Source organism: Bubalus kerabau, chromosome 10 (genome assembly GCF_029407905.1).
Source record: "Bubalus kerabau isolate K-KA32 ecotype Philippines breed swamp buffalo chromosome 10, PCC_UOA_SB_1v2, whole genome shotgun sequence".
In the NCBI taxonomy this organism is placed as follows: domain Eukaryota; kingdom Metazoa; phylum Chordata; class Mammalia; order Artiodactyla; family Bovidae; genus Bubalus; species Bubalus kerabau.
Genome location: NC_073633.1, coordinates 9843727 through 9857528, shown reverse-complemented (window position 1 = coordinate 9857528; position 13802 = coordinate 9843727). Strand labels below are relative to the sequence as shown.

Sequence of the window (13802 nt, the reverse complement as noted above, 5' to 3'; positions counted from 1 at the left end):
GAGACCTCAGAGACAACTCCCCAGAGGAGGCTATGCCTGAACAGAACCTTGAATCACTCCAAAGTGCGCAGCAAGGAAGATAAAGGAATTTCAAACAATGACATGTATAATTGGGCAAGTATTTATAAGAAATAGCGGATTCTTGTATGGGTATGGTGGTTCTGTGTGATCATTTGTACTCTAAGAGGCAGAGGGTAATGGGAAAGGGCAATGACACTCATTGTCTGGAGTCCTCACGTAGTCCTGTAAGCTTGCTACTATTAACATATTTCACAGATGAGGAAACCGAGGCTCACAGCATGCCAGAGCAAGGCTTCTCACTGAAACTGAGTCCTGACCCCTGGTGGCTGAACATATTATAGTGCCTTCATGAGAAAAGATGGAGATTCAAAGGACTTTCCTTAGGAATGCTATTAGGACGCTTAAATGCCTTTAGCAGAAACCCAGTTATAAGAGGCTGGGATTGGTGGAGCTTGGGAACTGGCTTAGAACGGAAGAGATCAAGAGTAGCTTAAAGCTGGACTCAGTCACTCAAATGTCATCATACATTTGTCTTTCTCCAGCTTGCAACTAGTTCCATCCCAGCCTGCTTCATTTTCAGTTAAAGTCTCCCTGGGGTGCCGCCAGAAGCTCCAGCTTTACATCTTGCTACCTTAGTACCCACCGTCCATGCAAAATATGCCCCTTTCCTCCTGTTCCAATGGAAAGTTTTAGGCTTAAGTTGTATTGGCTGGTTTGGGTCATATCTCTACTGCTATACACAGATCTGGAGCCAGGGCAATGAATAAGAGGTAAATCTCACCTCACCCACATGGATAGAGTACGGGAAGTTTGGATCCCAATAAAGAATCCAGGTACCATTACCAAAAGAAGGGGAATTGATGAGGGGAAAGTAAAAATGAGATGTTTCCATAAGCCGGTACTGAATGGCAGATACTTTGTTATGGGCTCTCCTGCTGCTGCTGCTGCTAAGTCACTTCAGTCATGTCCGACTCTGTGTGACCCCATAGACGTCAGCCCACCAGGCTCTCCTGCCCCTGGGATTCTCCAGGCAAGAACACTGGAGTGGGTTGCCATTTCCTTCTCCAACCCCATTAATGTCTTCTAGCTTCAAGTGTCAGGGCAAAAATGGGCCATGAAGGAATATTAACCTTACTAGGGTCTCTAGACATGTGTAATGTAAGAACGTCTACATAGGATGGGAATCCAACTTCTCTGGCATGGATGGCAAGCTAAGTAAAGGCGGAAGAGCTCCATACCACCAGACACTGTGAAGTTAAATATGCATGGCAACACTCTTTTATAAGAGGATAGAAATTCTATATGGTGAGGAGCAAACAGAAGGAGAAAAAAAAGCTGTTTAAAACAGGCAAAAAATAAATAAAAGGACAGGAAATTTTAGAAAAGATGGGACAAATATAAAACACAAAATCTCATTGAATAAATTAGTCAAAATCCATCAGTAATCATAGGTAATATAGGTGGAGTAAGTTGTACCAATTTTTAAAAAGTGAAGGTTGTCAGATATGATTTTTTAAATCCAAACAAATATTTTTACAAGACATAGACCTAAGGAAACAAGAATGTAGAATGTATAAGGAAGGAAATATAAGATATACTAGGCAAATAGTAACCAAAAGAAATCTGGGTAGCTGTATTAATATCAAAGTGAACTGTAAGCAAAAAGGGTTACTAAACATAAAGATGGTCACCACCTTTTGAAAAAAGATTCAGTTCACTAGAAGGATAAGAATTCTAGACCTGTATATACCAAATAAATTTGCTTCAAAAGGCAAAATTGTCAGAACTATAGAGATTAATCATTAACATGAACAGTATTAAGAATGAAAGGGAGATACTATTATCGATTTTACAAAGATTAAGAAAGATAATAAGAACCCCTGATTAATTTTATGCTCCAAACAAGGGAAAACTCAGATGCAGTAAACAAATTCCTAGCAAAACAGAATTTGCCAGAACTGACTTGGAAAGAAATAGAGAACGTGAGTGATCCTATAACCTTTAAAAATAAAGTGAATGAAACATGAGTAGTTCTTGGTTTTGCTAAGGAGTTCCACCGAACACTCGAGGAACAGACCATTCCGGTGCTGCTCAGACTGTTCAGAGGGGAGAAAAGAGGAAACTCTCCTGTTCATTTAATGAGACCAGCAGAGTGTAAACTGAAAAACAAGTCTGCAAGGGAAGATCATAAAAATGAGAAACAACTCAGATGTCCATCAAAAGGTGAACAGATAGATAAACTGGAGTATCTTCCCATGCTGGAATACCTTACGACAGTGAGAATGAACCACAGGTCCACGGGTCAACACAGCTCAATCTCAAAATATAATGTTAAACAACAACTTAAAAAAAAAGGTAGTACATAAAAAAAATACCCTAAATCATGATTCCATTTATATAAAAGTAAAACGCTGGCAGAACAACACAGAGTATTATTTACCAACACATACATATTTGCTGAAACAAGTCAGAGACTGGTAAATTCTGTTACTTAACCTGAGAGGTGGTTACGCTGGCATGCATTTTAATATTTTAAGCCACACATCTGTGTTTTTTATATAATCTCTTTGATGTATTTTATTTAAAAATATTTAAGGACAGAATCGCCATGTAGCAAAAAGATCTAGCTGAGTAGACGAGTTATTTGAGATGTTTGTCTTCTTCTTTTTGTTAGCCTCTATGTTCTGAATCTTTTACTATGAACATGTGATACTTCACAATCACATTATTTTAAGGGATTCGTAAGCCTTTTAGGAGAAGGGAGGTAATTGCATAGCCTAGAGCTATCCTGTCTTCCATAATTTCACTAATCTCAGTGAAAGTCATTTTATCACACTTCAGGCTCCATCTGGTATGTTAATCCAAGGTTAGATCCCTGCCTGCTTGGTCAAATATGTACCCTGCTGGCATGGAGAAGAACTGGAGCCTCTGAAATGCCAGGGGTGTGACCTTGACGTCCAGGTGAGAGTGGGGCTGGCCAGACCCGTGGCGAGAGGCTGGGTCACGTGAGGCCTTCAGCACTGACTAAGCCAGGACACGCCAGGCGCTGAGGGAGGCTCGGGTGTCGGCTGAGTCCCTGTCCACAACGTCTTACAGAGTCACAGCCGTATCTACAGCATCACTAGGAAGGACTCTAAGAAGAGCAATGATGCTCTTCTTTCTCTCTCTGGGGAAGGCAGTGAGTTTGATTCCTCTGCTGGCCAGAATCCCTTAACAGATCATGGCTAGAGCTGAGGCCAGGCACGAGCTTCTGTAAGACATCCAGAGAGGACCTGATCTCAGGACAAAGCGAAGGCTAGCTCCCAGCTTGACACTGGACACGGAAAGCCACAGCTCCAGCAGCCTAGGCAGGGAAGCACGAAGCTAGGCGGCAGCCGCTGCCTTAGACAGAGCCGAAGCCAGATTTTGCCTGCCCTGGAGCTGCAGAGACCCGGGCAGAGTCTCCAGGGGCCATGGGTGAGCCAGGGTGGGCCAGGACTTGCAAGGACACCGCCAGAACCACAGCTGCTGGCAGATCCCCTTCCCTGTGCAGCCCACGGTCCTCTCCCAACTGTATTATGTGCACCTAAGATCTCCACACCCCTGGCTGTTTTCACCAAAGTAGATTGATAGGACTTTATATTATCACCACAGATGGAAACTCAATATCACTTGTGGGAAACGGAAGTACTTGTGCACACAGAAACAGTGACACAAGACAATGCCCCCCAAGTCTGTCCAGATTTCACTGCCTGAGTAAAGCTCTGAGCCTGCCCTCGCTCCGGGTTATAAAGGGAGACCTGCATGCTGGGTGCTGAAAAACAGGCCCGCTGTGTGGAGCCATTCTCTCTTGACCTCAGAAGGCTCGAGATAAAAACGATAAAGGAATTCTTACTAACTGAATGTGGTGGAAGGAAAAAGCAGGTCAGCCGTCCACACTGCAGCTCGAAACAGGCAAAGGACTTTTGTATACCTGGAGGTGGGGGACATCCTTTCTGAAAACGTACATCAAACACTTTGTTAAAACCTTTCCTCCAAAGTGTTTGGCTAACTTTCCTTCAGTGACCTTCAATCAGCTTGACTCAGCAGATATTAACTGAGGACCTACTATGTGCTGGCCGCTCAGTAGGGGTTTGAAAGGCAAGCGCCTTTCCTTCAGGGACCACACGTTCTAATGGGGAGGCAGACGTATTCACAATCGGTTTTAATGCAAGGCTGAACAAGTCTTCGTGTCTTCTCCCAGCCTCCCCCCACTCATGCAAAACGGGATGTAGGTGTTCAGGAATCCTTTTATTTAGACACAGAAATAGCAAACATTCATTAGGTTCAAACTATGAGCCAGGCAATGTATGGGATACTTATAGACATATTTTATAACACTTAATCCTTGCAAGGATTGGAAAGGTGGTTATCTTTACTTCTGCTTACAGGGGTTAGGTAACACGACCAAGGGTACACAGCATCTTAGAAGCCAACTTGGGAGTTGAAAGCCAGTCTCCTGAATGTTCCTCCGTGTTGGAAGCCCTGTTGACGTGGGAGGTCCCACCACTCCCCCTCACCAAATTCTGTCCCATCTCACCCCACCCTCCCCAGGGCCCAGCTGAGAAGAAGCAAAGGCCAGAGGCCGGGTCTGGCCCACTGGCCTTGCTGTGGCGCTCACCTCAGCCCACCCTGTGCTTGTATCCCCCTAGGAATCCAGCACGGTCCCGCACTGCGTGCTCCAGCAACCTTCTCAGCTGCTGCAAGAGCCTTTGGGCGCTTAGGTTCCTCCAGAGACACGAGGGAGGCCCCTGGGAGGAGCAGCCAGGGGCACCACTGTCGGAGGAACCGCCAACAGCACCCGCCCAGGAATCGGTGAGGACGCTGCCCTCCTAGACGGTGTAGACCCGGCCCCAGGATGCTGACGATAACTGCTCCCCAGCACCAGGATTTGACTCCCGGAGCCACTAAGGACCCCAAAGCCCCACAAACCACAGAGGACATACCCCAGCTCCAGTCTGGGGACTCCCAGAGCACCCGGCAGGTGGGTGCTGGGGTCCTCTGGGCTGGAATGGAGCTGGCCCGCCCTGCACTGGGACTTCCCTGGGTCCAGGTCTGCCGAATGCCACGGGTTCAAAGCTCACGTTGGTGCTGGCCCTGAGTCACCAGCAGAGACGGCGGGACTTCTGAGGACCTGTGTGTGTGTGCAGAAACACGGGTACCGTGTGGGCACCACAGAGGGTGTTGCCATCCCAGCGCTCTGCAGGATGCAGGGAGGGAAGGGAAGGGAAGGACGTCGGTCTTCAGTTAACACCTTCTGTGTGCCTGGTACTTCCCCGGAGTCGGCTCACTTCGTGCTTAGTACGCGCGGCAGGGATCTGGGGTAGAGACAGGCTCAGAGAAGTGTGGGGCCGCTCAGCTAGAAGGTGCGTCTCGCACGGGACACTTGAGAATCGCTGTGGAAGGAGGGAACAAACAGACGAACAGGAGGATGGATAGAAATCCAGGCCTCCAGCCCATGCTCTTCAACGGGACCCTACCCTGCCTCTGCAGAGAGGCCTCGGTACTTCCTTGACTCAGCCGACCCTCCAGCAAGCCAGGCTCAGATCCGGAGCCTGGGGGGGCGCCCTTCATGCTGCAGTTCTGACTCTCTCTGGTGCTTTCCATCAAGAAGGAGTGGCGTGGAGCAGATTTGCTGGGGAAAACGTGAGGGGCAACAAGGAGGGTCAGGTTGGGGGAGGGGGACCCAACAGGCTCGAGTCAGGAAGTTGGCCCCGGCGCGCCCTCTGCTGGAGGCGGGGTGACCTGCGGCGGCCTCCTCCTTGGACCAGCCCCTTACTCACTCTGCCCCGGGGGGCACCGCTCCCCTTTCCTCCTTTCAGGGTTGTTGAAGAGACCCAAGGAGGTGGAGGAGATGAGGGTGTCCATGGGCTCCCCGCATGACCACTGCCCCTCCCTGAGCCTCCTCTTCCCCTGGTTGCAAGACCCCCTCCTGGGGTCCCCCTCCCCACCCACTCATGCCTTTTCAGTTCCCCTCCCCAGTCTTCACACGTGGCCATTGCCCAAGGCTCAGTCTTGAGCCTTTGTCCCTCACTGCCATTCCTCATTCTCTGTGGCCTCATCAGCACTGCCGAAGCTACCAGGAAGCTTAGCTCGAAAATTCCTCCAGGTTCCTGCTGGAAGCTCTCGCTATTTCTCAGCCTCACCTGGAGCATGTCCGCTTCTGCACCTTGACCTTTGCCCTGCATCTGCTCCTGCCCCAGGGTCCCCCTCCTCAGACAGAAACCCTACCATTGATTTCAAAGGTCCGTCTTGGCCCCACCCTCCTCTTGGCTCCTCACGCTCCACGTTCGATGGACTTAGCTCCCACGTGTTTCCACCTGGTTCTCTCACCTGCCCAGCCCTCACTTGGTCCCGCTGCCATCCCCTCCCTCAGGAAAATGGGAAAGCTTCCCGCATTCCCCACTGGCCCACCCCTCCCCGACCACTCCCTGTCCTCCAGCCAGAGAGGGCTGTGCAAAACGCAAAGGCGCGGAGAAAGCCAGCCCGCAGGCCCCGCGCGGTGGGCCCTGACGTGCCCTTCAGCCTCCTCCTTCCCCCGACCCTGGCTTCTACCTCTTCACCCCAGCCCCACCGGCGTTCTCCTTTGGGTTTATTTATCTCACTGCTCCTTCCAGCTAGGCCTCGCACAGAGCTGTTTCCATCACTTGAAAAGCTGCTCTTGTCCTTTCAGCCACGGGATCTCAGCTGAAACATCACTTTTCAGGGAGTCTTCCGGAGTCTTCCTTGACTGTCCCTATTGGGTCTGGCCTCCCACCCACACCCCTGGAGCTGTCCTCGGAAGCCACGGGCATGTCTGTCATGCCTGTGTGGTCCCCTGACCCTTGCCTGTCAGTGACTCCTGCCTGTTTCTGTTGACCATTGTCTGTCTAGCTCCTCGGAGACTGTTTGGCCCACCTAGTGGGAGCTTTAAGCAATTTTTCTGCCAATACACCTGAAGGCATGATTTGCCCCAGTGTTCCCCAGAGATGCTCAATCTATTGGCTGGATTCCTCTGGAAATCTCAGAATCCCTCTTTTGGAAATTTTCCCAGGAATCTGAGACAGGTGGGTTTCTCTGTTATGGCCCAGGTAGATGGAGCATAAGACGGGTCTGGCTGATTACAGACTCAGCTGGTCAGGGTTGATGTCAGGGTGCCTACGTGCCACCTGCCAGTGCAGACCTTTCTCTGAGCTGCCCCACCCTCCTGGAGACCCCCCGCGTCCCCTGCTGGCTGCAGAAGTGGGGCGTGTGCTGCCCAGAGGAGAAGCATCTGCACTGCGCCCCCAAATCCACATTTTGTGTTATCATGATGTTCCAATAAAGCTATCAAAACAGATGCTGCCTTGTGGTTTTATTTTTTAACTTCCTGGTGAGGAAATACTCCCCAAACTTCATCATACAGTGTGTCTTGATTTAGAAAAAGAATTATGATAAAATGTTGGGGTAGAAGCCAACTGAGAAATTGCCTTGAAAGGTATAAGAGTCCTCAGGAAAGGAGGTCTTATCTTGAAACATCGTGTTGGAAATGAAGGACAGGCTGGTCAGAAGTTCAGATCTTCATCTGACTCATCTGGTGAGCCAGGTACGTGGTAGGCACTCGATCAGTGTTTGCAGAAGGCAATATTTGTGAAATTGTCAGATTCAGTGATGCCTTTGTTAGGTGGGAGACTAAGACATCTTTAAAATGGAAAACCTGTCAATCAAAGAAGTCTTCTGCAGTGGAGAGTAAGTGAAGTGCAAGTGAAAAACCAAGTAAAGGATTCTATGCAAGGAATGATTCCCAAAGGCACTCCTGAAAGGGCTTGGAAAAGGGAGGGAGGGAGCTGACCAGAGTCCAGGTCACCATTGCAAAAGCAGTGTCAGCACTGAGTAGTGTTCCCTGGGGTGGAAGGGGGAGGCCGTGGAATCCTGAACCTCGGGGGCCTCGCAGAAAGACACACCAAGACATACCTTGATGAATTCCCACAGGAAGCAGAGAAGCAATCGTTTGAGTCATCACAATCAAAGTTTACAGGAGCTGATCTGCCTGAAAAGGATTTTCATATATTTCAGAGCAGAGAAGACAAAGTGTGTTAAGGGGTCCTTGGGGAAGATGAAAGTAGCAGACCGAGGCAGTCACTAGATAATGTCATACAGTTCTATGTAGGCGGTATAAAAAGAATGAGGAGGTGTCTGCTGAAGGAAAACTCTGTGTGTTGAATATTGGGGCACTTTATAGAAGCCCAGCCAGGGCCAGAAGCCTGGGGACCACAGTTTCCAGAATCTCACCCCAACAGGTTCAGATTCCACCAATGGGAAGTGGAGGAGAAGCAAAACCACTGTTGCTAAGTAGGCCAAGGAGGGAGGGACAGGAGGAGAGGAAGGAGGCGCTGGGAGGCTTGAACACAGCTGTGGGTCATGGAGCAGAGCGGTTCCAGATGGAGCTGCATCCAGGGACATTGCCTCATCCCGTGAGTAGTGGGAAGGCTTCGAAAGGCCTGCATTGAGAGGGAGCTGATGAGATCTTTCAGAGTCCAGCTTGGGAAGGGGTGAAGGCAGAGTGAGCAAGGGCAGCCCCACTTTGGGGGTGGGGGGAGGAGGGGTCGACAGTCACATCAGATCTACCCCAGACCTTAGACCAGACTTCAGGCTCCAGGCCGGGTACCGGAAGGAACCAGACCCTTCCCACCCTCCAGAGAGATGGGCTGATGCCTAAACATTGCCAGGAATCAGAAAAGGAATGGGACATGAAGGCTAGGGCTGGGGTCACCCAGAGAAGAAAATGTGTGTGTCTATAGTGTGGAAAGATGTGGACCAAGGCAGCTGTGAACTTCTACGGGGAAACATTCCTGGTGCACACGCAACTGCGTTTAAACTCGGGTTAGACACGCGGTAGGCGGTAGACCGCTCAGAGCCCTTGCCTGTATGCTTAGCCGTGGCCGACTCTTTGCAATCTTTTGGACTACGCCCGCCAGGCTCCTCAGTCCATGGAGTTTTCCAGACAGGAATACCGGAGTGGGTTGCCATTTCCTTCTGCAGGGGATCTTTCCAACTCAGGGATCGAACCCGCCTCCCCTGTGTCTCCTGCATGGCAAGCAGGTTCTTTCCCCACTGAGCCATCAGGGAAGGGCAGATGCAGGGCACCCGTTTGGCACCCCACCCCAGCTAAGCCACTAGCAGATGACACTTGGCTGTTCAGGCTCCAGCTGGAGTTTGGGGGAGAGTTTATCATCTTCATTGTCCATTTGAGGGGGCTCTTTCCAGGCCCCGCAAGCAGGGAATGACAGCTTAGGACACCCTTCTCCCACCACAGTTCCCAAATCCCACCAGAATTTTAAGAATTCCAGTGATAATTTAAGAGCCCTTAACAGTCACCAGTAACCAGCAGGACAACTGGGGAAAGGCCCTCTCTGTGTGCCAGCAGCCCTCCGGGGCTCATAATTTTGTTATTATGAACAGCATTTTGCAGATGTTGACGCCAGGGCCCCAGCCTCTCCACTCAGGGTCGTGGAGAAAAGTGTTTCTCAGGCCCCGAGATGCCAGAGTGAGCCACTGCATTGGCCTGGCTGGCCCTCGGCCCTGACTCCCTGGGGCTTTGCCAAAACTATCTGGTGGGCCTGGCAGGATTCCCAAGGAAATAGGGCCCCAGAGGACACGCCCTTTGAGCTGCACATTTCCCAAATCAACCCATCCTTCATATTCAACTGAACTTTTAGAAGCCTTGTCATGCACCCAGACATTAGGTCAGCTCCTCCACAGAGCTGGTCTTTCCCCTGGACACAGGCGGAGGGGAGCATCCCCAGCACCTGGGGCCTGAAGAGAGACAGGGTGCCCCCCAAGTTACAAATCCGAGTGAAATAGCTGGGTTTCCAACCCAGACCCCCTTGTCTCCTGAGTCCAGACCTTTTTTTTTTTTTAACCATTCATATTATGAAATGTATGTGTAAGGATTAAGCGATAACCAGATATAGCCTCTTTTCAAAATTGTGACATTCCAGGAAAAGCCAGAGTTCCTTGGACCACCTCTCCCCAGCCCTGAGCAATTTCCAAGGCAACCGCTGCTACGAAGTTTGCCGTATGGTGTTTGGTTCAATTTTGTTTGGTTTTCAACATAAAAGTTATATTGCACCTCAGAACTGAACTCAATAATCTGTCTTCAAGGTTCAACTGCATTAGCACATAAAGGGCCTCCTTACTTATTTTGTCTCATGGTATTGGTACACACAGTTCATTTAGCTGTTCCCCCTAGCCATGGACATCTGAATCATTTTTAGTTTCTGTTTAAATAATAACACACTTTTCCATTAAAGGTTATTATAGGATATTTAATATAGCTCCCTGTGCTATACAGTAGACCCCTGTTGTTTACGTATCGTTTATATGGTAGCTTGTATCTGTTCATCTCAAACTCCTAATTCATCCCTCCCCTGACCCTTTCCCCTTGGGTAATCATAAATTTATTTCCTATGTCTGTGAGTCTGTTTCTGTCTTGTAAATAAGCTCTTCTGAATCACTTTGGTATATACCTGACACTAACACATTATTGTAAGTCAACTATATTTCAATTTAAAAAGTAACAATATGCTGATCATCTGAAACAATGCTTCCTCGTGTACACCTGCAAGTGGGTTTGTTATCATTGGTGTGTGTGTCTGTCTGTCTGTCTGTCTGCCTGTGTTTGTGTCTGTGTGTGTCTGTGCATGTGTGTTTAGCACACCTACAAATATAACTGTGGATATGTGTTGCTAAGTAGTCCTCCAGAGAGGCACAGCTCATTCAAACTCCACCAAAAGCACGAGGCAGGGCTTGACTCCTCACAGCTACATCATCCACTTGTACCTTTTGTACCATACCCTGTGGGGTATCCTTCACCCCCAGGAAGTCACAATAGTCCTTCTAGAGATGCCTTACCTCTAGTCAGGGCAAGCAGAGGCTCCCTTGGCTCACCCTGGGTTTCCCACGAGCTTTCCCAAGCCTCATGTTCCTCCTTGGGCTCTCTGTGGAGGACAGCTGCTGCTGCTAAGTCACTTCAGTCGTGTCCGACTCCGTGCAACCCCACAGACGGCAACCCACCAGGCTCCCCCATCCCTGGAATTCTCCAGGCAAAAACACTGGAGTGGGTTGCCATTTCCTTCTCCAATGCATGAAAGTGAAAAGTGAAAGTGAAGTCGCTCAGTCGTGTCCGACTCTCAGCGACTCCATGGACTACAGCCCACCAGGCTCCTCTGTCCATGGGACCTTCCAGGCAAGAGAACTGGAGTGGGGTGCCATTGCAGACTTGTCCAAGTCATATCACTGGCGAAAGACCGTATCATTTCACAAAAGCCACAGTAGTGCTGCATAACAAACGTCCACAAACATGCTCAGCAGACGACAGTAACATTTATGTAGCTTGGAAATCTGTAGGCTGGCTAATGGAGGACGGGCTCTGCTGCGGGGGCTCATCTTAGCTCCACAAGTCTCTTATCCTCTCCTGGGACCGAATGCCCATCCAGGTATTCTCTGCTTGCAGAAATGGCAGGGACCTGAGAGAGCAAGCCCAGCAGCATGAGTGCACTTCAGGTTCCTGAGCATCGTGCCTGCCAACACACTGTTAGCCAAAGTCAGTTGCATGGCCCAGGCAAAGATGGAGTGAGTATATCTACCCCTTCTGTGGAAGTGAGGTGGAGAGAGGGATGCATGTTACAGGATGACCATCTAATCCACTACAGTGGCCAAGCCTGGATAGGAACCAAAGGCTGCCTGACTCTAGAGCTCAGCATCCTCAGGATGGAGGCGACCTGGGTCTCCCAACTACTAGAAATTCCCTAGAGCTCTCCGCACCTTGCACACCACAGTATTGTAGTTGCTTCCATTTCCAGTACCCCACACACCCTGTGCCCATTCTCTATCCTGTCCTACAGCGAGGTCTCCAAGACTCAAATCTGGGTGCTAGCTGAAGACCCTTCTGTGCTCCACCACCACCATTTTACCGCCCCCTCAAATTATCAGCACTTGGGCAGGGCATTCAGGGTCACATTATGGTCTGGCTCTGCCTAAAGTTCCAGGCTCACCTCATACCTCTCTCCCTTTGCTCATCCTGCCCACTCAGCCCAAGGGCCTAACCTCTTACACAGTCTCATTCTATGGCTATGTCCCCTGCAGAATGTCCTTCCCAATCTTCAGAATTCCTCTTAGCCATTCTTGCAATCTCAGCTTGGCCCTCACCTCCATTTCAAAACTATCCCTGCCCCTTCCTAGAAGAGCTAATCACTTTCTCCTAGGTGCTCGCTCTGTCAGAGGACACATCTCTCTTATCCCAGGGGTTCCCAGACTCAGATGCTCTCAGGGACCATCAAAGTTCACTGGTGGAAAAAAAACAGAAAACGACACACTGGTAGTTTTTGAATAATATCCCTGCAGTTGGTTTATGCCCCTGCCATACTAATTTTGTGTGCATATATATTCACCTTACCAAGGGGCTGCAGCAACTCTGTGCACAGTGATGTAACTTGATGGGGATGTGGAGCCAGAGCCTATTTTTTAGGAGAAGCCATAGTCTGGATTTCTATTAGTAATTTTTATTCATTTTAATGAATTAATTCATTTTTAATTCATTTTAATGAATTAACATGTTAAAGATCTCAGAAAAGTGATAGGCATGTAATGTTTTGTAGAAGTATTAGAATAAATGGGTGAAAAGACAGATCATAATAGAAAGACAGACAAATTAATAATGATAATAGAAAACTAACTTAGATAATATAAAGATCTTTGAAAAGATGGCAAAATTTTTTTTTTAAAAACACTGTACAGACAAAATCAAGCCTTTTCACAGGCCACATTTGACCAGAGGACCAGTTCTTGGACTCAGAGCAGGAGAAGTGCCCTGTTTCTTTGTTGGAACCCTTGGAGGACAGAGTGGGGACATGGCATGTGGCTTCCCCTTCAGAGCAGACCCCCCTGAGGACGCCCCCCACTGCCCACACTCCCAGCCTCCCTGCTACCCTTCTCCCTGTGGCTGAGGTGGACAGAGCGGGAGAGAGCAGAGGAGAAAACTCTTGGCGAGAATGTGAATTGCTTCTGCCTTGAAAAAAGCTTTCTCTTCAGTGCTCAAAAGATCCAAAGAGCCTCCTGGTCCTCCAAAAGGGTCTTCGCGGTGCCTACTCCTCGCCTCTCCGTGGTCAGCGCCGTGGATCAGGCCTTGCTGCAGCTTTCTTGGGCTCCTTACTAGCTTTCTATTTCCCATTCTCCCCTCCTCTAATATGTCTGGCCACCTCACTACACCCTCAAAGGGGGAGTAGCTCATGATCTCGGTCTGGGTTTGAAATCTGATTCTGTATGAACACTTGACCTCCTTGCACACTAGTTTCTTCCCCATAAAATGGGGGTAATTTCAGTATCTCCCAGGGTTGTTGGAGATCAGGCTCGCAAGGGGCTTCGAACCATGCAATAAAAGAACTTAGATATGAGGACATGCTTGATAAACGTCAACCATTGTTATTGCTGAAAGGCAAATCATTCTAAGCACTCTCGTACTTAAATGTCTTTGGGGCCTTCATCACCTGTGGATACAGACCAGGCTCCCTGGCTCGGCTCTCACAGCCTTGCCTAATCTAGTCCACGTTGTCCCTTGGTGCTCCCACGTGGACAGAGGTTCCACACACACCCTTGAGATACACACACACCCTACTCTGAATGGCTGTGCGTTGTTGCTTTGTCAGTTCTGAGTCTTCTAAATACTGAGACCTGGCAAACGATCCCTTCCCCAAAGTTGGGGAAATCTACCACCACCCTTGGAGCTTAGCCCAGGATGTGAGGCT

At 49.2% G+C, this 13802-nt stretch overlaps 1 long non-coding RNA gene across 1 annotated transcript; it reads right to left on the bottom strand.

The window, feature by feature from the left end:
- Positions 1-5176: 5176 nt before the first annotated feature.
- Positions 5177-6273, bottom strand: LOC129620386 (uncharacterized). Its single transcript, XR_008698504.1, has 2 exons — positions 6186-6273; positions 5177-5435 (listed from the first exon to the last, which is right to left on the bottom strand). It is a non-coding gene; the product is annotated as an uncharacterized LOC129620386 (long non-coding RNA).
- Positions 6274-13802: the final 7529 nt, after the last annotated feature.